At 33.4% G+C, this 24,029-nt stretch overlaps 1 protein-coding gene and 2 long non-coding RNA genes across 4 annotated transcripts in view; 1 reads left to right on the forward strand and 2 right to left on the reverse strand.

The window, feature by feature from the left end:
• LOC143080168 (uncharacterized) overlaps positions 1–24,029 on the reverse strand; it is a 279,716-nt gene that overhangs the window by 83,491 nt on the left and 172,196 nt on the right. The gene's annotated exons all lie outside the window — the stretch shown is intronic.
• LOC143080165 (uncharacterized) lies at positions 920–3,038 on the reverse strand. The gene is made up of 2 exons (XR_012979643.1): positions 2,548–3,038; positions 920–2,105 (listed from the first exon to the last, which is right to left on the reverse strand). It is a non-coding gene; the product is annotated as an uncharacterized LOC143080165 (long non-coding RNA).
• Positions 8,647–12,497, forward strand: LOC143078280 (uncharacterized). The gene is made up of 3 exons (XR_012979152.1): positions 8,647–9,435; positions 11,437–11,567; positions 12,403–12,497. It is a non-coding gene; the product is annotated as an uncharacterized LOC143078280 (long non-coding RNA).

The following is a 24,029-nucleotide window of genomic DNA, read 5'->3' on the forward strand; positions in this document are numbered from 1 at the left end:
GTGCCAGTTTGCTATTCGAAATATATATAGAAAACCTACCGGTAACCGCTTAAATGACGATTAGATCCCCCTGGTCAAGCAATGTCCATAAAATTCAAAGAAGTTTAAGACAACGTATATATGTATAACAGATGGTATCAACAGGATTTTCCATAGTAAGGTCATCTTCGATATCTACAGAGGACTTAAATTGTTATTTTTTAACAAAAAATCGTCAAAGATCACACTGAAGCTGAATAGGTAAGGTTTACTTGAGAAAAAATCCAGGGTGTGCTTAGGCTTAGATTTTTTTAAAAATTAGGTCCAAAGTTGGGGTCGGACACCATACCCCACCCTTACGGAAATGTTAATAAAAAATGTTTGACGGCAATACTTTTTTCGCCACTAGGTGCAATATGGAGCTGAATAGGTAAGGTTTACTTGAGAAAAAATCCAGGGTATGCTTAGGCTTAGATTTTTTTTAAAATTAGGTCCAAAGTTGGGGTCGGTTAATAAAAAATGGTCGACGGCAATACTTTTTTCTTTTTTTCTTTTTTTTTAAAAGATTATAAATAATTTCCCTGCCCACCATACTTTGTGTACAAAAATAAACCTTTTGTCTAATCAAAAGTAAGCCATATCTACTGCTTCAGAATTAGAATGTTTCGTTAAAACAGATTTGTCTAATAGATAAATAATAGTTTATTGAAGTGTCACATATTGATCTACATTAAAATACATAAAAACGTTAACATCATAAAAAAAAAAGGATCAATACCCAGCCTATAAAGACTCACGAGACACTGTATATACAAATAAAAGCTATAACAGTTATACTGAAGGAAAATGTTTTTATAAAAAGGCATAGTCATGCATTACATGAATTAAAACTCATTAAATATGTACACGAAACTAAGAGCAGAATAAAAAAGGAAAAAACCAATTTTCCTCTTTTTTCACTCTAATTTCTGACAAGTGCAATTAGAGGCTAAATTTGGACCAGAACGTAATAAATTTATTCTATAACCCATGTATTTGAGAAAAAATCATGAAAAACAAAGACAATTCTGTTATATTAGACTTTATTTGTTACATTTCAAAATAAATTTATACTGAATTCTACACTTAGCTGTCCATTTCTAGTCAACTCTCTGTAAAGGATGCAACATAGAATAAATTTATTCTAAATGCATGGTGCTTTATGTATATGATCATTTATAAAATAAATTTATTATATAGAGCCTTAATATCTATTATTAGTTCTAGAAAACCATAGAATACATTTATTCTACATTTGATGTGATTTATGATTATAATAATATATCAAATAAATTTATTATGAAAGTAAAGTAATCTGTATGGTGAGGTTGAGACACAGAATAAAATTATTCTATGTTCAATGTGATTTTTGTCTTGTATAATAATATATAAAATAAATTTATTCTGAAAGTACAGTTATTATATTAAGGTGGAGACACAGAATAAACTTATTCTACATTCAATGTGGATTAAAAGTATTATGATATATAAAATAAATTTATTTTGATAGTGCAGTAATTATGTTAAGGTTGAGACACAGAATAAATTTATTCTGGTTATAAAAATATATAAAATTTGTTTAGGAAAAAATACACTGATCTGTATGATTTGTTTAGGCTACATAGAACAATTTTGATAATATTTGATATGTTCACATAATTTTACCTTGAAAATACATTTAGGTCAGAAAAAATGTGTTCCTATATAATTTTCTATTTTTCATGTCTATTTACATGTAAGATTCATAAAAATGTATTTTATTTGAAGATGCGATGTGACTGTTTATAAACCCAACTTAAGATAATGCATATATCTGCTATCAACAATGCAAAAGGACACTCCCTTGAATATGAAAACATCAATTTCTTCAGCTGATTTTGTTATGTGGGACTGAATAGAAATACTGTGCAGCAATTTAAAAAAAAACAAAATATCAATATATAAATGTAAAATAAACAGATAAGAAATAGTAAAAGTTCAACAGGTTTTTCTTAAATTGAAAATATATCTGTTTTTTAAAACATGTCTCTCTCTGTAGATGCACGTGCTAAAAATTGTCTTTTTTCTTGCTTCTGGATAGGTCTGATCTGAAAGAAATAACGACAAATTCAAAACAATTTCAAATATTTTTAGTAACCATACCAAAATTTATAATCTTTGATAAAGAAATCATCTGTCTTTGTTTTAATCTTACTTATGATGTCCATTTTGCTTATATAATATTATTCACTCTCTTTATTGTAATTAATAATAGTCTTCCTCTGTGTTGAAGTCCGTACTTTGACCTATAAAGATTTACTCTTATAAATTGTGACTTGGATAGAGAGTTGTCTCATTGGCACCTATACCACATCTTCTTATATCTATTGCCTCTGGATACAGCAAGATAAAGATGGCTATGCTATGCACTTGAACAGTAATTATTGAATTTTAATTTATACAATAAATGGATTAACTTACAGTAACTCATTAAACTTTTACAATTTAAAAGTCAACAATCTATCAAATTAAAACCTCATTATTACATACCTAATCTTCATCTTCAGAGACACTGAATAAGTCGGGACTGAATAACAATCTAGTCATTTTTTGCTGGTGTTTCATAACAGTTTTCTCACTCTACAAGAAATATTTGAAGTTTAAAATGCAGGAACACTTACTCTGTTATTGTTTTTCTTCAGGCATATTTCTTTATTTTTATCAGGATTGGCATGTATCATTCCCAACTTCCTGAAAATGCATGTAATATTTGCCATTGGACATTCAGCCAGTCATGATCAATCAATCAATCAATCATAGAGTCTTAAAACAGATGAGTGGTTCATGCCTAGGAGACAGCGAACTGAATACACAAATACCAATTAAAATCAGGTTTCATTAAGTCTTAAACAAAACACAGGACTGGTGTTAACAATACTTTTACCTATCCCATTTAACATACCAGAAAACAAGTAAGACATGTTCCAAAAGGAACAGCAGCTTCCTCAGGTAAAAATGTGAGTAATGTACCCAACACATTCTCCCTTCGACAAAATATTCATTTTCCTCTCAAAACGTTAAAGATGCGCGTTCAGCACTCTGATACAAAAATATATTGAAATTTAGGTACATGTACTTTAGTCAACACTTTACACATTTTATTACCAAAATATGAGTGCAAATGTCTCGCCTTTGTCTTACTTATCATTGAAATCATATTGAAAGTCTTTAGTACAATTATCAGGTATACTTAACTTTATCAATGCACAACTACAATGTATGACACAACTAAAAATTGTCCAATGAACCATAAAAATGAAGTCGAAGTCAATTGAGACCTGTCAGACGGACATTTCCAGCTGACAATGATTCCATACATGATACACCCTATATAGTGGTCCTACTGCTTAAAGTATCTGAGAAATAGACCAAACCACAAACACTATACATTGGCCAATGAACCATGAAATTGAGGCCAAGGTCAGACGGAACCTGTCGGGTGGATATGTACACCTTACAATCATTTCAATAATCCATACACCAAATATAGATGACTTACTAGTTATAGTATCTAGATACGGTCTTGCTTAAGTTACTTTATTTTTGATAACTGATCCATGGAATAAGGTCGAGGTCAGGTTAACCCTACATGTACCTAGCTGACGAACATGTAAATGTTGCTAGGAACCCATATACCAAACAAAGTTATCATATTACTCATAATAAGTGAGTTTTTCATTTAACAAAACAAAATGTATCAAGCAGTTACTGAACCATGAAAATGAGGTTGCCGGGACAATGACATATGACAGACGGAAATTTCGTAACATAAGGTATGAAGCATTAAGATTGTCTAACTTATAAAATATAATGCTTCAAACAAATAGTGTACACCATCGTCGCCGCCGTTGCTTGGTTGCAATACCTACCATGCCATGTCTCGCATACAGGCGGAAAAAAAAACAAATCACTGCACAACAGACATCAACGTTTCATATAAACCTCTGAAGAAAGAGATACCTTTCTGAGAATTTTTTTTTCCTGAAAGGACCCTTTTATTTGTATTCATGCTGGACTATATTTCTTCCAGAGTTTAATCGTTAATTCGTTAATACACATGATATATATGCTACACTTTTACTATTTTATATAATATTTATGAAAAATTTACTGTTGTTAAAGTGTGTACATTTCCCTCGAGATACAATGTATATTATTTACCATTTAAAATTCCTTGCAGTCAGAATTAATACATTTTTTAAAAAATTATTCGAAAATGCCTGCCCATAACAAGTATTAATTAGATGACCATTCGGTCATTTGAGAAGAAAGATTCGACTGAGGTGTGTTTTTTCAGGGAGGTTCTTTTAGTTCGAAAAGGACATCTGTGGTCTACTAAAACAGTGCATAGTTATGAAAATTTGTCAACAGAAGGCATGAAAGGCTTTATATAATATCTATGTTAATATATAAATACATAAAATAAATACTTACAAACTTCTGTTGTCTATCCCATACCCGTAGCCAGTGGGGGTTCGGGGGGTTCGGACGAACCCCCCCCCCCCCCTTGAAATCAAATAAGCACTGTTAAAGTCAACGTTTTGTTCAAATTGTGACTGTTAAAGTCAAGTTCGTGAGTCCCCTTGGAAATTCCTGGCTACGGGCCTGTATCCTGCTATGTTCCTGGTGCCGTTTCAACAACGACAAATACAATACACAAACGGACATTGAATCGTCGCTCCTAATCTTTGAATAAGATTCGAAACAGACCTTTCCTCCATGTACTAACTCGAATAATTCAGCGCCCCCTATCCACTACTTTTCTCGAGGAATGGTTCATGGAGTAATCGAAGTGATCGTAATTTAAAGACTGGATTATTCGGGTTATCTATGTACTGACAAATATAGTAAGATAGAGTCAAATGCACACGCTGTGAATTTATTATGTAATTTCCGTCGTTTGTTTGTCATTATCTATCGTGCGAAATTTTACATTCGGATGTTTATAATTTATTAGGTTTATATGATCACGATGGCTACAGTATGTGGTCATTAAAATATGATATGGGTAATTAGCATATGATAACAAATAGTGTTTGAAGAAAGAATCGTAAGATTTTATATTACAATGATCTTTTTCGTTTAGTTCTTAAAATAAAAAATCATTTACGTTATTAAAAAAAATCGAAGTTCTGAATATACCAATATATTTTTTTGTATAGGAACATTTATTCCATGAAAAACAAAAGAATATTGGGTATCGGGCGTATATTGCCTGTTACTCAGATATGAAGTACATGTACCTAGTTTGGTGTATCCAAAGTTACTGTATAATATAATTAGTACAGTCTGATGTGTAAATAATGGTACAACTGTATACTTATCCCCCATCCCCCATATATATATTTGCATGCTGGTTTTTTTTGTGTTGACGTCCGAAATACTGCACTGTAGACTTACAGTTAGGGGTTTTTTGCTTGTGAGAGAAACATGTTTAACCCCGCCACATTATTTATGTATGTGCCTGTCCCAAGTCAGGAGCCTGTAATTCAGTGGTTGTCGTTTGTTTATGTGTTTTACATAAATAAGGCCGTTAGTTTTCTCGTTTGAATTGTTTTACATTGTCTTATCGGGGCATATTATAGCTGACTGTGCGGTGTGGGCTTTGCTCATTGTTGAAGGCCGTACGGTGACCTATAGTTGTTGATGTCTGTGTCATTTTGGTCTTTTGTAGATAGTTGTCTCATTGGCAATCATACCACATCTTCTTTTTTTATATTAGCTTATTGTTCCTGCTTTCCGTAAAATAAGAATGGCTTTTCCATGATATTATATGTTACATTGCTCCTACCAAACAAATTATGAAGGTTAAGAAAACATTCGTTTATATGTAATGAAAGCATTTGAAGACTGGTACGATTGAAGTTAGAAAAATGTGTCTTGGCAGAGTGGCATGTCTTTTTACAAAGTTATTTGTATCTTCTGAAAAAACGCGTCAAAAAATCTGACGCAGTTTGTCTACACAAAACGTGTAAATAACATAAAGCATGTTGTCATTCTGGGTGTATGTATGTAAAAGCTACCACTGGACATCAGACATCGTTATTATCGTCATCCTCATCATTCTTTATATAGATAATGACCGGAGTATCTTATGGTAAAAAGGGACATAAAAAAGTGGTTAAAACTTTGCTCCATCATGGTTATCAATCTAAATAAATATAATTCTTTAATTTCGTTATCCTCTTATAAAATACAAGCACTATCATGGTTCTGGAATGATTTATCCGGGTTATTGTTTCATATGTAAATTTTAAAATAATAAATGGCGAATTAACTAAAAAAAAAAATATAAATTATGAAAGAACGAAGCACTTACTTCAAAGTTGATTAAACCCCCGGGGATTTCAAGAAAGCTTTTTACACAAGACAAAGTCAACGAAGAGATTTCATTACGAACCTATCTACTGGATTTATTGTTATTTTGTTCAAGTCCTGATTATGCACGTAATTTTAGCCACATCACGTTCAGCAAACTTAGAAATCGTCTCCTTATTTTTTTTTTATCTGAAAACGATGAAAGCTCATTTAGTCGAGGGTTTCGTTGTATAATTAATCAAGCCCCCCTCCCCCCCCCCCCCCCCCCGTAGTATCTTTGTCCGCACTGATGCCGTTTCCTCCTTCGACTCACTAAAAATCGAGGTATATTAGTCAAGTTACCGCCACTGGATATGAAGCATGTACAATGTACAGATTTATCATTAGCTTTGAAGAGAATGGGATACCATGCAAACAACATATCCATATTTTTGTTTCGCCTATATATTTTTTAGCCTTAAAGTTCTTTTACATATTTTCAAATTGTTGACATTTCTATTACATTTAATGCACTTTTGATTATAAGTTGAAACAATATATATAATTAATTATATATAATATTACCTTAAAAACACATGCACGCGATTTTTTTGTTTCTTGATCTTTTCGTTTTTAGGGGCCTGAGGTTGTGATGGTTCAAACCTCGCACATGACAGTTTCGTTCAAATGCAATCTTAAAAAATAAAGTTGAGAATGGAAATGGGGAATGTGTCAAAAAGACAACAACCCGACCATAGCACAAACAACAGCAGCAGGTCACCAACAGGTCTTCAATGATCTTCAATGCAACGAGAAATTCCCGCACCCGGAGTCGTCCTTCAGCTGGCCCCAAACAAATATATATACTAGTTCAGTGATAATGAACGCCATACTAAACTTCAATTTGTACACAAGAAACTAAAATTAAAAATAATACAAGACTAGCAAAGGCCAGAGGCTCCTGACTTGGGACAGGCGCAAAAATGCGGCGGGGTTAAACATGTTTATGGGATCTCAACCCTCCCCCTATACCTCTAGCCAATGTAGAAAAGTAAACGCATAACAACAGGCACATAAAAATTCAGTTCAACAGAAGTCCGAGTCTGATGTCAGAAGATGTAAACAAAGAAAATAAACAAAATGACCATAATATACAAATAACAACAGACTACTAGCAGTTAACTGACATGCAAGCTCCAGACTTCAATTAAACTGATTGAAAGATTACATTGTACATGTATGTCTTCATCATATGAAAATCAGACACAATCATTCCCGTTAGTGGTTTAGTATCATTTATTTAGTAATGATTCTTTATGTCGTAACTACAATTCCGTTCCCTTTTCAGGAATGTGACCCGCCGAATTATTACCGAGTTTGTAATAACATGACCAATACGACGCAGGCGCGGTTCCAGAGGGGGGGGGGGTTCCGGGAGTTGGAACCCCCCTTTTTTTTGGACGATCAATGCATTTGAATGGTGACATGTAGTTGGAACCCCCCCCCTTTTGTCCTGGGTTAGGAACCCCCCATTTTTAAAATGGCTGGATCCGCCCCTGCGACGGGTGCCTCACGTGAAATTCTTCCCGTTAGGGGTTTAGTATATTGATTGATTATAATTATCAGTTTTCACGACAAAAATCTTAGATTCTCTCTTGGCATTCCGGCTTTCTCCACCATTACAGTTTGATAACCACGAGATGAACAATATTGTGCTGAAAGTTACGTTGAACACTAATAAATCGATATTTCGGTTTTAGCACCCAGACTCAAGGCATAGGGTTTGAAGATCGATTGGAAAAAAGCAACCGTTTTTAATCACAATGTTTCATAATCAGAATAATGCTTTACTTTGAATACATGGAGGGCAAGGCCTCAACCTATATATACGTTCTCATCAGTACGAGGGTCAGGATGGGGTCAAATTTAAACCATTTTCTCTTACTATTCTTTCTATTTTTTTGTTCATTATTCTCTATTCTGTAAACCCCCATCCACAGCCTCAGGTATAGACGAAGTGTCATATATGTAGTCTAGTAATGTCAGCAGTGTGATCTGCACATTTATCATTTTGTAGAAAAAGATGAACGGGTGGTGTTTATACATTGTTTTGATGTAAGATATGATACATCTTTTCTATAAAATCGATTGATTGACAGATTGTTGGTTGCTTAACGTGCAGTGTCAAATAGTTCATGCATGTATGCACGGAACGAGAAGCTATTTTAAAACAATACATACCCTGGGGAATACCTGTAATAAGGGTAGACCTGGATGAAGTGCGGTAAGCTTTTTATAAATCTTTAAAAACAAATAAAAGAAAGGATAAGACAAAATGGTACACATTCTCAAACGCCTATTTATCGGTAATAATACGTGAGGGTCTTGTTGGAGTTGATAGAATATCGAATCACGGGACTGGGAAACGTAGAATAAAGGACAAAACATATAGCATATACAAAAAAAATATAAAGAATAGAAAATAAAAGGATGATCAAATAGAGAATAATGAGCAAAATTATAAAGAATAGAAATAATGTTTTAAAAATTAAAAGAATACAAAATCGATGGACCATCCATCCAGACCATTATACTTTTGTAGTTGTCCATTTTTAATTAACATATTATTTTATTAGAATGATATAAAATGACCACACATTAATAACCTCTATGAAATGACACAGATTCAAATAATTTACAATCTTCGATTTGTTTAATTCATGTTAGCAAACAAGTGCCGCATATCTATCTGAAGTTGTTAAAATAATTATTGCTAATTATAACAAACGCGGCTTAACAGCCTTATCATTTTATGTAATGCACGCGTACGTTGATTGTAGGCCCCTAGTGTTACCACATGCCGAGAATACTTCAAATGGAAACACAAGATAATTAATGACAAGACGTAGGACACTGATCTGTAATTTTGTATGATATGATCACTTGGTATTTCTCTCTATGTACGTGCAATGAAGATGACAGACAAGTGGAAATTAAAAGGAGGGAAGACAAGTTGAACATAGACGGGATAGTTTTCCAGTTTCGTTTATGAAACATTCATCACAGTTCAAGAAATTGGAGGTTAGTTTTGCTCAGTATACTAGAGGTGGGATTAGGGGTGGGGTCAAGGATACTGGGATCCTCTCATAGATCCCCGGCATATATGCTCAATGCATACTAGACGTTTTACAAGTCTCTGCGTATGCCCCTTTTCAAATCCTCGATCGATCTGCATCTGCGAATATCAATTTGCATATTTTTCTACGATATTTACTAGATTTATTTCACTTGACTTGGCGGAGTTTAAGAAGACCAGTCCATCTATAGACAGGAGTTTTGGGATAAGATCATCAATGAAGTGTCCAGTTATTCGTCTCATATCATACACTCAGTTCCTCAGTTCTTTTGTATGTGACACTGATTAGTGATTAGAATTCAATAATAATTCTACCGACAATCATCCTTATCACACACATCTTCAAATAGACTGTCCTTATGCGAATTAAAACATAAGCTCCGCCCGATCAGTTGAAAAAACGTTGGTAAATATACATCAGAATATCGATCAATACATAATAAACAAGAACAATTTGGAATATAACATTTATGAAACACCACAACTGCCTATGATAACGATAATCATATCATTAAGGAAAGAAGTATATCATGAAGCAAATTAAATGAAATGTTCATTCTAACTAAATTTGACTATACTACTCTGACAATATGTTATATCACTAAGATAAATTAATATACTACAAGTGTGGACACAGATCAGTGTGGATAGTATGTTTGGATGTTTGACAGTGTTTTGTATGACAAAAGAAGTTTTATGTTTTTCCCATTGATTTCTATATTATTAACTATGTTGCATAATATGACAACCAACCTGAGCATTGGGAGAGTTGTTTATTTTATATTTAGTTTTTATGTTCAAGACAGGCATACAAGAGACACAAATTGCATCAATTACCAAATGATTATGTCAGATAGAGTATGTTCCACATTCTTGATTTTGGATATATTTTGAAGCTAGTAGAAGAGGAACACATAACAAGTTAATTTTTTCATGGTGTGATTTTTTTTATATTGAAGATGGTATCTGAAAACATGTAATTGCTTACTATTTGTATGGTTCTATTTATATTACTTTGTGGAGAATCAACATTATCATAAGTAAAAGATTTCGTTTAAATGTCGAAATTGTTTCTCAGATAAGAAGACATTTAATAGTTTTTAGTAATTAATTTACTCAGATTAGAAGACATTAGTAATGACAATGCCTGACATGATGCTTGGGGCTAGATGAGACTCAGTTTTATTGTTAATTACCCCCCCCCCCCCCTTTTTAAACATCCCTGGATCCGACTCTGAAGACTATGCCTTAAAGCAAGGAATTGTATATTTAACATGCTTATAGTGAAGAATATATATAAAAGATTGGGTACATGTTTTCTCTTTTTAATTCATAAGTTTGAACGTAAATTTATTAGATAAATATTATTTATTATCTTTTAATTATTATGATAGTAATAATGTTTCTAATTGGTAATCTCATTATTATTTACTACGGGTGAAAGTTGAAGTAATCTTTAAACATTTAAAAAATTAAATGTTCACTTTCTTCACGCTTAGTCTTAGAACAGCTGTTAGGACACACTAGCTATGAAATTGTTGCATAGAAAGATGGAACATATACCTATTATTTGAGCAAAAAGTGAAAGATACCCAGGGGCGGGACCAGCCATTTTTAAAAGAGGGTTCTAAACATTTGTTCCAATTTAAATATCGTCAAAAAGGGGGTGTTCAAAGCACGGAACCCTAACTGGCTCCGCCACTGAATCCAAAGGATATTTATACTCATAAGTCTATGAAACAATAAAACACCATTGCGAAAAACAAATAAACGACCAATAGACTATTTTATGTAAAAAACTAGTTTTGAACATTTTCATCAGTACCTAAAGAACTACTCACACTCTCATGCAATCTGTTTGGCACACAGAACAATTGACAAAAAGTCTCCATCTTCATGGATAATATGACCATTTCAGTCAAAATATAATACGCTGTTCTTTATAGATCACCAGACACTTCTATCAAAAGGAATTTATAAAGAAACACAAAAGTTTAGAAGGCAGACAAAATGACAGAAGTTAGTACAACCACAGAGAACATAAGTGAAGGATACATTTTGAGAAAAATCTACAGAGGTAATTTAAAAGATTAAACTTTTAACTGGCTTGCAAGAAATATCTTAGAATGCTGAAATTAAGAATCATAATTGTTGTTTTATAAAAAGTGTTCTTTCTTATCTCATCGCAAAAGGTTTTGAAAGTGCTAATATAATTCATATTTTGACAATTGTAGTTCGGCCGGAATTAGGAATTAAAAGTCATTATTTTAAGAATGCGTGCAATGTATCGGTTACTCTATGAAAAGGAATATATTATGAATTTTAGAGCGAGGGCCTGATATGTGATGAGCAGTTGTACAATCATTTGCATATCTTATTCATACGGCGATCAGATCCGGCTGCTCCTTTAGTCCTTGTACATCTTTTTGAAACATTTTCTTACTTTACAAGTTACAGTTCGTTTTTGACAAGGTTAGTGTAAGATGTTGCACGGGTGGCATAACTTTTACCATCTTGAGTTATGCCCATTTATAAACATAAAAATTGCTGGATTTTTCGCTTCTGTTCTCTAACTTTAGTTTGCCTCAAGCAAATGTAATAAATCGTATACACAATGCATATTACCATAAAACACAGATCAAGGTTTAAATTGAGTGGCATCAATTCTACCGTTCTTGAGTTAAGGCCATTTATAAACATAAAAAATGCTGAATTTTTCGTTTCCGTTCACTAACTTTAGTTTGCCTCAACCGAATGTTAAAATCACAAATCAGTCTTCACTACTTTAATCGTGTACATGTATCTGAATGTGGAAGTTGACACGTGTATATTTACGAGCGGGGGCATTTGTAGCCCATAGACACATTTTCCAATTTTTTGTATATGCACTGTATTTTTTATTTATCTTTCAGATAGCTTTGGTTGAACGGAATAATGGAAACATGTATTTGGGAATATTAAAAGATAAAATGTTGACATTTACAAAGATAATTGTTCGAAAAGTTAAGAAGAGTTTGAAGATGAATAATTCCAACTACATATCTGTATGTCAATAAAAGACCAGATTACTTAACGATTAGTACCAGTTGCATTATAACGAAGCTTGTCTCTTGTTTGAAAAAAAAACCCAAAATTATTCTAACAGATGACCAGTGACAAAACATTGAACAAAATCTTCAGGATTATATAAGCAAACAAAAAAAACTTAGATGTATTTTTGAACTGTTTGTATGCCATCACATGACAAATCGAAACGATAAGGAAATTGATTTTTGGCCATATACTGTAGCAATTCTATTGTTTTACATGCATTCTGAACTGTTCCGCTAGAATATTTGTGATAAGATAAACTGTTGGGGTGAGGGTTCAAATAGAAACAGCATAGTGTATTACACAAAAGCATAAAAAAGAGGTAAATTTATTTATTTATTATTTTTTTTGTTGGGGGGGAGGGGGGGGCAATTCGCAACAGCATAGTGTATTGCACAAAAGCCAAAAATTAAATATAAATTCAAATGATATAACCAATTCTAAGTTTCTTGGCTACCGTTATTCTGTGTCAGAAACCTATATTGTATCAAGTATTTAATTACAATCCAAATTCAGACCTGTATCATGCACGAACATTGTGTCCATTTTTGTCCCAAATGTTTAGGATTTGACCTCTGTGGTCGTATCCAGCTGAGCTTGGCGAAGCAATTTATGGTATCAGTTTGTCTGTAATAAATAAGACCGATGGAATTTTCTTTTAAATTATTTTGATTTTTTATCATGAGATATTTTTTAAGATTATTTTTATATAGAACAAAATTCATATTGAATGTAGAATAAATTAATTCTGTGTCTCAGCCATACAGATAACTTTACTTCAAAATAAATTTATTTTATATTTTATCATAATCCGAAATCGCATTGAAACTAGAATAAATTTATTCTGTGTCACAGCTTCACCATACAGATAACTTTACTTCAAAATAAATTTATTTTATATATTATTATAATCCGAAATAGTATTGAATGTAGAATAAATTTATTCTGTGTCTCAGCCTCACCATACAGATAACTTTACTTCAAAATAAATTTATTTTATATTTTATTATAATCCGAAATCGCGTTGAATGTAGTATAAATTTATTCTGTGTCGCAGCCTCACAATACAGATAAATATTATCATAATCATAAATGACATTGAATGAAGAATAAATTTATTCTATGATTTTCTCGAACTAATAATAGATATTATGGCTCTATATAATAAATTTATTTTATACATGATCATATACAGTAAGCACCATGCATTTAGAATAAATTTATTCTATGTTGTATCCTTTACAGAGAGTTGACTAAAAATGGACAGCTAAGTGTAGAATTCAGTATAAATTTATTTTGAAATGTAACAAATAAATACTAATATAACAGAATTGTCTTTGTTTTTCATGATTTTTTCTCAAATACATGGGTTATAGAATAAATTTATTACGTTCCGGTCCGAATTTGGCCTCTAATTGCACTTGTCAGAATTAAGAGTGAAAAAAGAGGAAAATTGGTTTTTTCCTTTTTTATTCTGCTCTCAGTTACGAGTGAAACTTTCTTTTCTTGTCATGCAGAACAATTATAACTTTTCAGGAACTATTTGACAGAATGCCGAGAATATGGAAAGCTGTTTGACACAATATCACAAATTTAATTTATGATTTCAATGTCAATTCCCTGTTACAAACATTTTTTAAAGCATTTCAATAATTTTTATTACATATTTACGATTCCATGTACACTTAAAACTGTTGACTATTAGAATTAAAAGCGAGGAGCACGTTGTTTGGTATATTGACATCGATCACTATTGTCTCTAATAAATGAACAGGACTAGATATTTTTTTAAATCATCGAATAGTTCTCCAACTGCTTTATTATATATTAATTACTGTTCATACATTGGTTATATATTAATAAAAAAAATTGAGTACGTTTCAATCTTATGCAATTTTTGGGTTCATAGACATATCCGAAAACTGGCTGCTATCGTATTGGCTGCTAGCGAGTGGCTGCTAGCTTGAGCCTGGTTATGTCATCGGATGGGTACAAACAGAAATACATCTTACAATAAACAAAGAGTGGACTCGGATATTTATGCTTTACCACAATAAAGACTCTACGAATAGATCTTAGGATACCTGTAGTCACTGACAACTAGCTAGTTCAAAGTCAATAAAAACTAATTTAAAAAATCATGCATCTAAGACTAAAGTTTTATGACCTTTTTTTTTATATCATATTCGGTTTATTAATGCTTTAATTGTACCTACTATGAACAAAATAAAATAAAATATGTAAATATAATATTTTTTCATGTTTTTTTTCTCCATATTTTATAAGTGACATTGAACATATATTTATTTACGACAGGCGTATGAATTTTCCAGTTCAGGTAGCGGGCTAATTGTAATAACAATAGAGTAAGAAGTTCCGTTAGTATTTATGGTCGTGCATGCACGAGAAAAGTTATCGACAAGGGTGGAGACAATCTAACGAGTGGTGTATTTGTGTATAGGAAGATTTGTAATGTCCGACACTGAAGTACCCATACCAAGTAAGGAGTCTGTTGAACCAGATAGAAATTCCGAAGAAGACGTTAGTAATGCCGATTTGTTCTCATTGTTCACGACTTACGTGAACAGCAAGTTGGCAGGTATTGAAAGAAACTTGGACGACAAAACCCACAGCCTTGCTAAGAAGGTGAAGAAAGTGGAGACCACGTTCCGCTTTAAAGGTAACCAAATACAGTTCGAGTTAAATTCTGACATTATATATAGACAGTATTGACAGAGCCGTAGAATACATTGACAGTAAAAGGCCCGCTAGAGCTACGAAGCTTCTTGAAGAGTCCAGTAAAGTACTTAAGAAGCGTAACAAGCTGATCCGCATAGCCGATAAGTCGGAGGGTGGCTGGAACACAGTGCAAGAGTATTTATCAGATGATGTTGCCAGTAATTCTGAGAATGAAAAGCGTATTAGAGCGGCGGAAAGTAGAGCAGTTAGGAAATTTAAGACGACAAAGACAGAGAAAAAATAAGGCCGTAAAAGACCCGCTAAAGCAGCAGGAGCACCCAGTCAAGGTACACATAATGGCGGGAGCTTTATTCCTACTATTTCTACACAACAGCCCTTTCGTGGCAGCCAGGGCAAAGCTGGCCCGAGTAGACAAGCCAAGGCCGGAGACATGTGCTATTCATGTGCCAACTTTGGGTACTGGGCTAGAAATTGCCGAGCTAAGGACAAAAAATCTGGATACAGAAGAGGTGCCGTTTAAACAGTATGGACCACACAGTGACATTTTTCAGGTACATGATAATTTAAACATGTTTAGCTCTTATTGTGATTATGAAGAGGTTTTCAAAAATATTCATGTAAAAGGTAGATTACAAAAATCTTTTACTTTTTGGCAAAATATTGGAGCGTCTAATTTTATTCTTGATGTAATTGAAAACGGGTATAAAATCCCAATGAGAAATGAACCAGATAGTGTAATTTTACAAAATAATAAATCTGCTTTCATGCCTGAAAAATTTGTTGATTCGGCAATTGAAGATCTTGTTATTTCAGGGTCAGCTGAGGTTGTTACCGTTAGACCACATGTAATAAACCCGCTAACGGTATCTGTCAGTTCGAAAGGTAAAGAAAGGTTAATATTGGATTTACGTCATGTTAATGAACATGTAGTTTTGATTAGAATTAAATTTGAAGATTTGAAAACAGTCAGTCAATATATCAAGTCTGAGAGTTTTGGGTTTATTTTTGATTTAAAGTCGGGCTATCATCACGTAGACGTCTTCCATGCACACAGACAATATTTAGGTTTTCAATGGAAAAACAAGTTTTATGTTTTTACAATACTTCCATTTGGTCTGAAAACAAGCGGTTATATATTTACTAAAGTAATAAGACCGTTAGTTAAAAATTGGCGGAAAGACGGGATAAAAGTAGTTGTTTATTTAGACGACGGGTTCGGTGTAGCTGAAACGTCTGATATATGTACTTTACATTCTCAAAAAGTGAAAACAGATCGTATTAATTCGGGATTTATACCTAACAAATATAAGTGCATATGGAACCCATCGCAAGATTTAAACTGGTTAGGTTTTCACTGGGACTTGAAATTGGGAAAACTTTCAGTTCCAGACAAAAAATTAAGCGATATTGTTCAGTTATGCAATTTATTACAAACAGGTTCACGAGTTAAAATCCGAGATTTAGCCGGATTTTGCGGTAAGATTATCTCATTGAAGCCTGCTATTGGTAATGTCACACAGATTATGACGAGAAATATTTTCTCGGTGATCAATCAACGTGAGCATTGGAATCAATTTGTAAATATTTTAACCTTCCCAGATTGTATTGAAGAGTTGAGATTTTAGCAAGAGAATATTTTATCGCTAAAACCTTCTGATTTGTTTAATATTTATTCAGATTTTCATGTATTTACGGACGCGAGTGACACAGGCGCTGGTGGCTTTGTCTCCGATACAGCTTATGTTTTTCACAAGATGTGGTTAAATCATGAGAAATTTAGAAGCTCCACATGGAGAGAGATAAAAGCGATTCAAATATGCTTAAAATCTTTTAATAAGGTACTTAGAAATAGTACGGTTACTGTACACACAGATAATCAGAATGCTGTGAGTATAGTGAGGAAAGGCAGTAAGGTGCCCGAGTTACAGAATTTAGCTTTAGACATTTTTAATATTTGTGTTTTACATAAAATTTCTTTACACGTCCTTTGGGTCCCTCGGGAGCAAAACGAAAAAGCTGATTTATTAAGTAGAATAGTAGATGTAGATGATTGGGGTGTTTACCCTGAATTTTTTAGATTTGTGGATTTGATGTGGGGCCCACACAGTTTTGATAGATTTGCGAATACTGAAAACGCAAAAACTAAAAGATTTAGTTCGATTTTTTGGAACCCTGGTACATCAGGTGTAGATGCTTTCACAAGTAATTGGTCTTGTGAAAACAATTGGTTAGTACCTCCAGTTTCGCTAGCATCTAAGACAATCAACCATTTAGTTAAGTGCAGAGCAAAAGGCACTTTGGTTGTCCCTAGATGGCCTTCGGCACTATTTTGGCCTTTACTGTTTAACGAGAATTTATATTACAAGGAATACGTGGAAGACGTATTAGAATTTTATGAGAACGAGAGCATTTTTGTACCTGGACATAACTTAAATTCAATATTTGCAAACGGGAAATTTTCCGGTACAGTTCTAGCAGTAAAACTAAATGCTAATGTTTAAAAACTTGTTTGTAGAAAACGTTCGTCACTGGAATGGTATTATTTGGTCATCGGACTATGTTTGTACAGAGGTACTTTGTCACCGGACCTACACTGGTAGTGTACTTGCCTACTTGGTCACTGGACCCCTGAGAAGTATTTTATTTGGTCATTGGACCTTTTTTGTGTTCACCACTGGGTGATAGTTGGTCACTGGGCCACATCTGGCCATTAGAGGTAATTATATTTATATATTTTAGTTGATTCAATGTTTTCCTTTTAAAACATATTAAAAGAAGGTTTTGTTTGCAGAAATTTTTTTCATCCGGATTTTGGAATGACAGTGACCGTGTACAAAGTTCAGAATTGAAAAGTTTTTTATTTCATTTACGTTCCACAGTAATTGATTCGGGAGCAAAGACTACCGTTTCCAAGTATGCTAACGGTTTTAAAAGATTTTTAGCATGGGCACAAACATATCCAGAAATAGAATCAATCCTACCGGCAAGTGAATTGTACGTAAGCCTTTATTTACAACATCTCATGCAGACAGTAAAACATAATAGTTCAGTTGAAACGGCTTTCTATAGTATAAAGTGGGCACACAAGTTAGCAAATTTAGTTGATCCTTGCGAATCTGATTTAGTTCGTAGTATAGTAGAATCTTCGAAAAGGATTTTGAATAGGCCTGTACAGAAGAAAGAACCAATAGATGCTACTATTATAAAAACTTTGTTCTATAGATTTTGTAATCCCAGGACACTTAGAGATTTGCGATTATTATCTATTTGTACGGTTTCATACGCAGGATTCTTGAGATATAGCGAACTTTGTTCAATTAAGGCCAATAATCTAAATTTCAAACCAGAATATTAGAAATTTTTATCTCTAGCAGCAAAACAGACTGTTACAGGAAAGGAAAAAGCGTTGTTATAGCTAAAACGAATACACCATTTTCTCCTGTAGCAATTTTGTTAGATTACATAAAAGCAGGTGACATTGTTTTGACTTCTGATATGTATATTTTCAGATCAATTGTTTATGTTAAGAAATATAACAAATTTGTTTTAAGAAAAAATAATGCAAAACTGTCATATACACGTGCAAGAGAAATTGTTAAAGCGGCACTTTTTTTCATTGGTCTAGATGCCAAATTATTTGGCCTCCATAGTTTCAGATCAGGCGGTGCTTCTGCAGCCGCAAATAATGGAATTTCAGACAGACTCTTTAAAGCGCACGGTCGTTGGAAAACCGAAAACGCACAAGATGGATACATTGCTGATAACCTTGATAAACGTTTGTCTGTTTCTAGAAAACTCGGCATCTGACATGCTTTCTTTGTACACTCGCACCTGACAGTCTCTATATGGTGTTTTTCTTTATTAATACAGAAACAATTTCACTGCAAATAATTGAGACATGGGTATTATTTTTCGTCGTTGGTATTAGGGTGTCGTTAGAAAATAAGGAGCCTAGAGTATATAAATAATTTATTTTCGGTTGAACAGAGTGAATTGAGAAAATAACTGTAATTAACTGCTACACACTATAAACACAAATCAATCACTATAAAAACACTTCCCGATTGTCCCACATTTAAACTTCCCAATTGTCCCACAAAAATCTTCCCGATTGTCCCACAAAATTTCATTACTTTTTTACCTGTAATTTCAAAAAGTGGGACAATCGGGAAGACACAATCACACCAAAGGGCACAGGGCGATGTCTAGACCGCACCCCCGATCTAACACAATCTTCTTTATTTTATGCAGGAATTTTATAGACATTGAATGACCAGGGGGTCTCACTGTCACTAAATAACCGTCATTAATGTATTATAACAATGGAATTAAAATGAATTGGTTTAACATACCAGACTTTAAGTTATATAGTTATTACTTAGTGCACCAACTTTTTTGTAATAACTAACATTAATTATCCTTGTTTAAATGTTTCCCGTTATCAATATAAATTTAATCAGACTTACTGTAACTTTATAATTTAAAGATATTCAAATTTGAATATTATCTTATGCAAATAGTAAAGTACAAAAGACACGTGTAACATAACGTAACAAACATTTAGATCTCAGATCATCATTAATGCATTTATTCCATGTGTAAAAAAATCTTTTTTTTATATAAAAGAAGAGAATATTAAACGTTTACATTTACATTTCACGTGGAAATATTGAAATAACAATAGTATCAGGAATCTCTCGTCTTAAAAGTGGAAGTAGGTCATAGGGGTGTGAGTTATCGATTATCTGTCTCTTTATAATGGCACAATGCACGGTACCGAAGAGAAAAGAGGTAAGTCTTTAGTCTTGGAGAACATATTTATGCACAATTGAAATTTGATTTGACCTACCAGTTTTCAGTAAAACATAGATGTTTATGATTATTGCGAGTACTATGATCGAGATAGACTTTTGTGTGCCATAATTGTAGTTGCTATTTTGAAATGTAATTAAAATGAAATATAATAATTTTTAAAAGTAGTAAAATAAGGATATTGAGTATTGGCTCAAGTAGAATAGAGGAACACATAGTCCCGGTTAAAAATATATTCCTACGCAAAAAAAAAAAAAGAATCATACGCATAAGGTCCGAGACCACCATTGTCGTCCCTTGATTTTCGTTGTTCACAAATATAGTCCCTAGTGTTGACAGTGGTTACTCAAATATAGTCCCTAGTGTTGACAGTGGGTTACTTGCCATTAATTTTTATACCCCTTCCAAATTTATTTCTCCATGTTCACTGCCTCAAATTGCAAGAAGGGGGTTGAAATTACACTGTAAAAAAATTTGGGTCCAGAATTTTAAAGGAAAGTAGTGATTTGGTCCAGCTGAAAAAGGTTGAAAATGAGCACTTCGGAAGCTGTCAAAAGATTTCAAGACGCCCTAAACATAAAATTGGCCATATTTTGAGTTAGAGGCGATGAAGTTTTCTATAAATTTGATATAATTTGTCCCAAAAGTAGTACAACACACTGTAAAAGTTTCTTTGAGAAAGCGCAGGTGGGATTTTTTTTATTTTCATTTATGTTCTAAAAGAAATGCACTACGAATTAATTGTGTTCTCGGACCATAAAGATATTTAAATTTTTAAGGAATGACTGTAATATTTTTTTCTATCTATGAAGAAATAACATCAAAAATGTGGTGCACACTAAATAACCTGCGTATTTTAAAGTGTGCATTCGGAGTTTAGTATGACGTCCATTATCACTGTACTATTATGCATATTTTAGGGGCCAGCTGAAGGACACCTACGGGTGCGGGAATTCTCGCTACATTGAAGACCCATTGGTTGCCTTCGGCTGTTGTTTGCTCTATGGTCGGGTGGTTGTCGCTTTGACATATTCACCATTTCCTTTCTCAATTTTATCACATTTTAAAGTTGTTTCGAATAGACAGAAAAAATATTACAGTAATTCCTTAAAATTTAATTCTAAATTCCCTTTTAAACCGGAGTAACCATGAAAAAACGTCGATGACGTTACTGTCACATGACTAAATTATGTTTATGAGCTGATAAAAAAAACAACGTCAGCCAATCAGGAGACGAGTTACATCAAAAATTAAATTATTTTTAAATCTTACTAAATGTATTCAAATAACGTTGAAGTTCTTTCTAGTAGTGGGGTCGGCGGTCGGCGCTTCAATGTTTACTTAAAAAATAAGGTCGGCTTTCGGCACTTATTAGCGAGTAAAAGTTCCATAAAAGGTAAAGTCGGCAGCCGGCAACTATTATTGAGTATATGTTTATTAACAAGTAAGGTCAGCAGGTCGGAAGTCGGCACTTATTAGTAAATGTTAACTGAAATAATAAGGTCGGCAGGTCGGCAGTCGGCACTTATTTATCTATGTATGCTTAAAAGTATGGTCTGCAGTAGGCACGTATTAAAGCTAGGTTCACACTGCCGATCAGATCAACTCGATGATCCCGATTGTCCAAATTTCCACGACCAAGCGTGACCACATTCATGATCGGGCCTGTTTACGACTTCTACCCGACTGCTGTCCGACTTTACACGACCGTAATCCGACCATTCACGACTCCATCATGACTCAAACCCGACCAATAATTGAATATATATTCGATAATTCCGACCAATTGACGATCTCTACACGATCTTTACTCGACTAGCTGGACCAAATCAACTAAACTCGATCTCAGCCTGATATCTGCCAGACCAGATCGACTTGATCGTAGTGATAGTCGGGCATTGGTCGGGTATGTACAATTTCAGTATAAAAACATCTGATTTTTTTTAAAGATAGTCCACTGCAGCGGAGGAGGCATTACATGGCCCTTGCCCGTCCGTAAGTACGTATACGTACATGTACGTACCAACAATTAGTTTTCGTTCTCTAATTTTATTTTGCCTCAACCAAATTTTATGAAACGCAATACCATAAAACACAGATCAAGTGCGAATTTGGGTAGTGTCACTTTTACCGTTCTTGAGTAATGACTCTTTATAACGGGGCATTATCTGTGTCGATCCAACGGACATGTTACCCGTTTGTTTGGTTAGATTCAGTAGTTATCAAAAGGTCTGAGTAAAATTATATATTTAAAATATCTACATGGAAATAACGCAGTAGGATTGTTTGGCAAAGTGGTTAGAGCTTAGATAGACAGATTAATATCTGTGACAGAGCTTGAAGAGAGCGTAGAAAACAAACAAAAAGGGGTTTACAGCAAAGGGCGCCGAAAATCTAGATAATGCAGTGACTAAAAAAGGGACACAATTAAAACACTGAACTCCAAGGAAAATTTAATCGGAAAGTCCCTAATCAAATGGCAAAATAAAAAAAATGAGAGACTTGCAGGAGGAAAAATGATGACCTCAATGGTTATAAAAATTTCCTGAAAGTAAAGTAGGACGCTGATTTGTTATGGGAGTTACTACTCTTTTCCTTCAAAATGAGATTTGTCAATAGATTAGTACTGATGTTAGATAGCAATATGCATAATTATTACCATCCCCTTTTCCTTGCTTTCTTACAAATTAAGCCTACTGTTTGTGTCATATACGTGCATATGTACAAATGTATGTACATATAATCAGTATTTTCCATAGATCTGATACCCAGTAGTTGAATGGTTCAATATATTTCTTTTTGGTGTACCCATGACAGCAACCTGCCTTTTATACTAATAACATAGCACAAAGTGGGTAAAGATGTCACATATTTTCCCAAAATTTGGTCAAAAATAGATCTAGAATTTCAATCCCCTTGAGGATACCTTTTCTGAAACTGTTTACAGACATCTATCACTAATTCAAATAAAAATCATTTGTCTTTCGTCTCATTTCTTTTTTATAGAATTGTATCAAAAAGCGTATGAAAAAAAGTGTTTGTTAACATTCGACCGTACGGTGACATATAGTTGATAATTTCTGTGTCAGTTGGTGTCCTGTGGAGAGTTGTGTCATTGGCAACTATACCACATCTTCTTATTTTTATACTACAAAAATTTCTGGACATAAGGAAAATACGAACAGTCTAACAAAAATAGCCCATTAAACAGCTAAAATATAATATTGATGTATTTAAAAACTAACTTTGAAGGCTACATAAGTCATCGCCTGTTTTTAAAATAATGAAATTTAATGCACTATTACTTTCATATTTGTAAAATCCTCTGGTGCCAAAATGCAGAATCTATTTCCCTTCCGAAACACCTGCGATCATCCCAGGTTTTATTGGGTTTCGTGTTGCTATGTTTTTAGTTTTTCGTAGTCGGTATTAGTTTCGGTTTGTGCCCTTTGAACTTAAGGACGCTTCACTATGGCAACAGAAAACGCATGCTTGAAAATCCTTTCTGTTATTGGACAAAATGCTGTCATGGTAAGTGATTTGGTTGTGTTTGAAAAAACGTCTCGTTAATTATATCGTGATGGAAAGAAAGTGAAAAACTATAAACATTTGAACTAGATCTTACAAAGATTTATATTTTTATTAAAATAATTGTTTCTCCAGCTCTTTTTCATCCGTGACAATTATATAATTTGTAATGTAAACTTTGTTGTACGAACGGACATGACTTTTAGAACGCACCTACGCATGTGCGATTTCCGCGGGGTTTTGGTGAATGTAAACAGAAAGATACGAGGACCGAGAATACTGAACACAAACAGAGAAAACGTTATTTAAATGGTATCTTTGTGCTTCTGAATGTTATCGAAATGATAGTTTTAAACATAAACTCAAATTTAAATACGTCGGATATCTTTTTTAAAGATAGTTCTTGTTT

The sequence above is a fragment of the Mytilus galloprovincialis genome, chromosome 6, assembly GCF_965363235.1.
Source record: "Mytilus galloprovincialis chromosome 6, xbMytGall1.hap1.1, whole genome shotgun sequence".
Classification (NCBI taxonomy): Eukaryota; Metazoa; Mollusca; class Bivalvia; order Mytilida; family Mytilidae; genus Mytilus; species Mytilus galloprovincialis.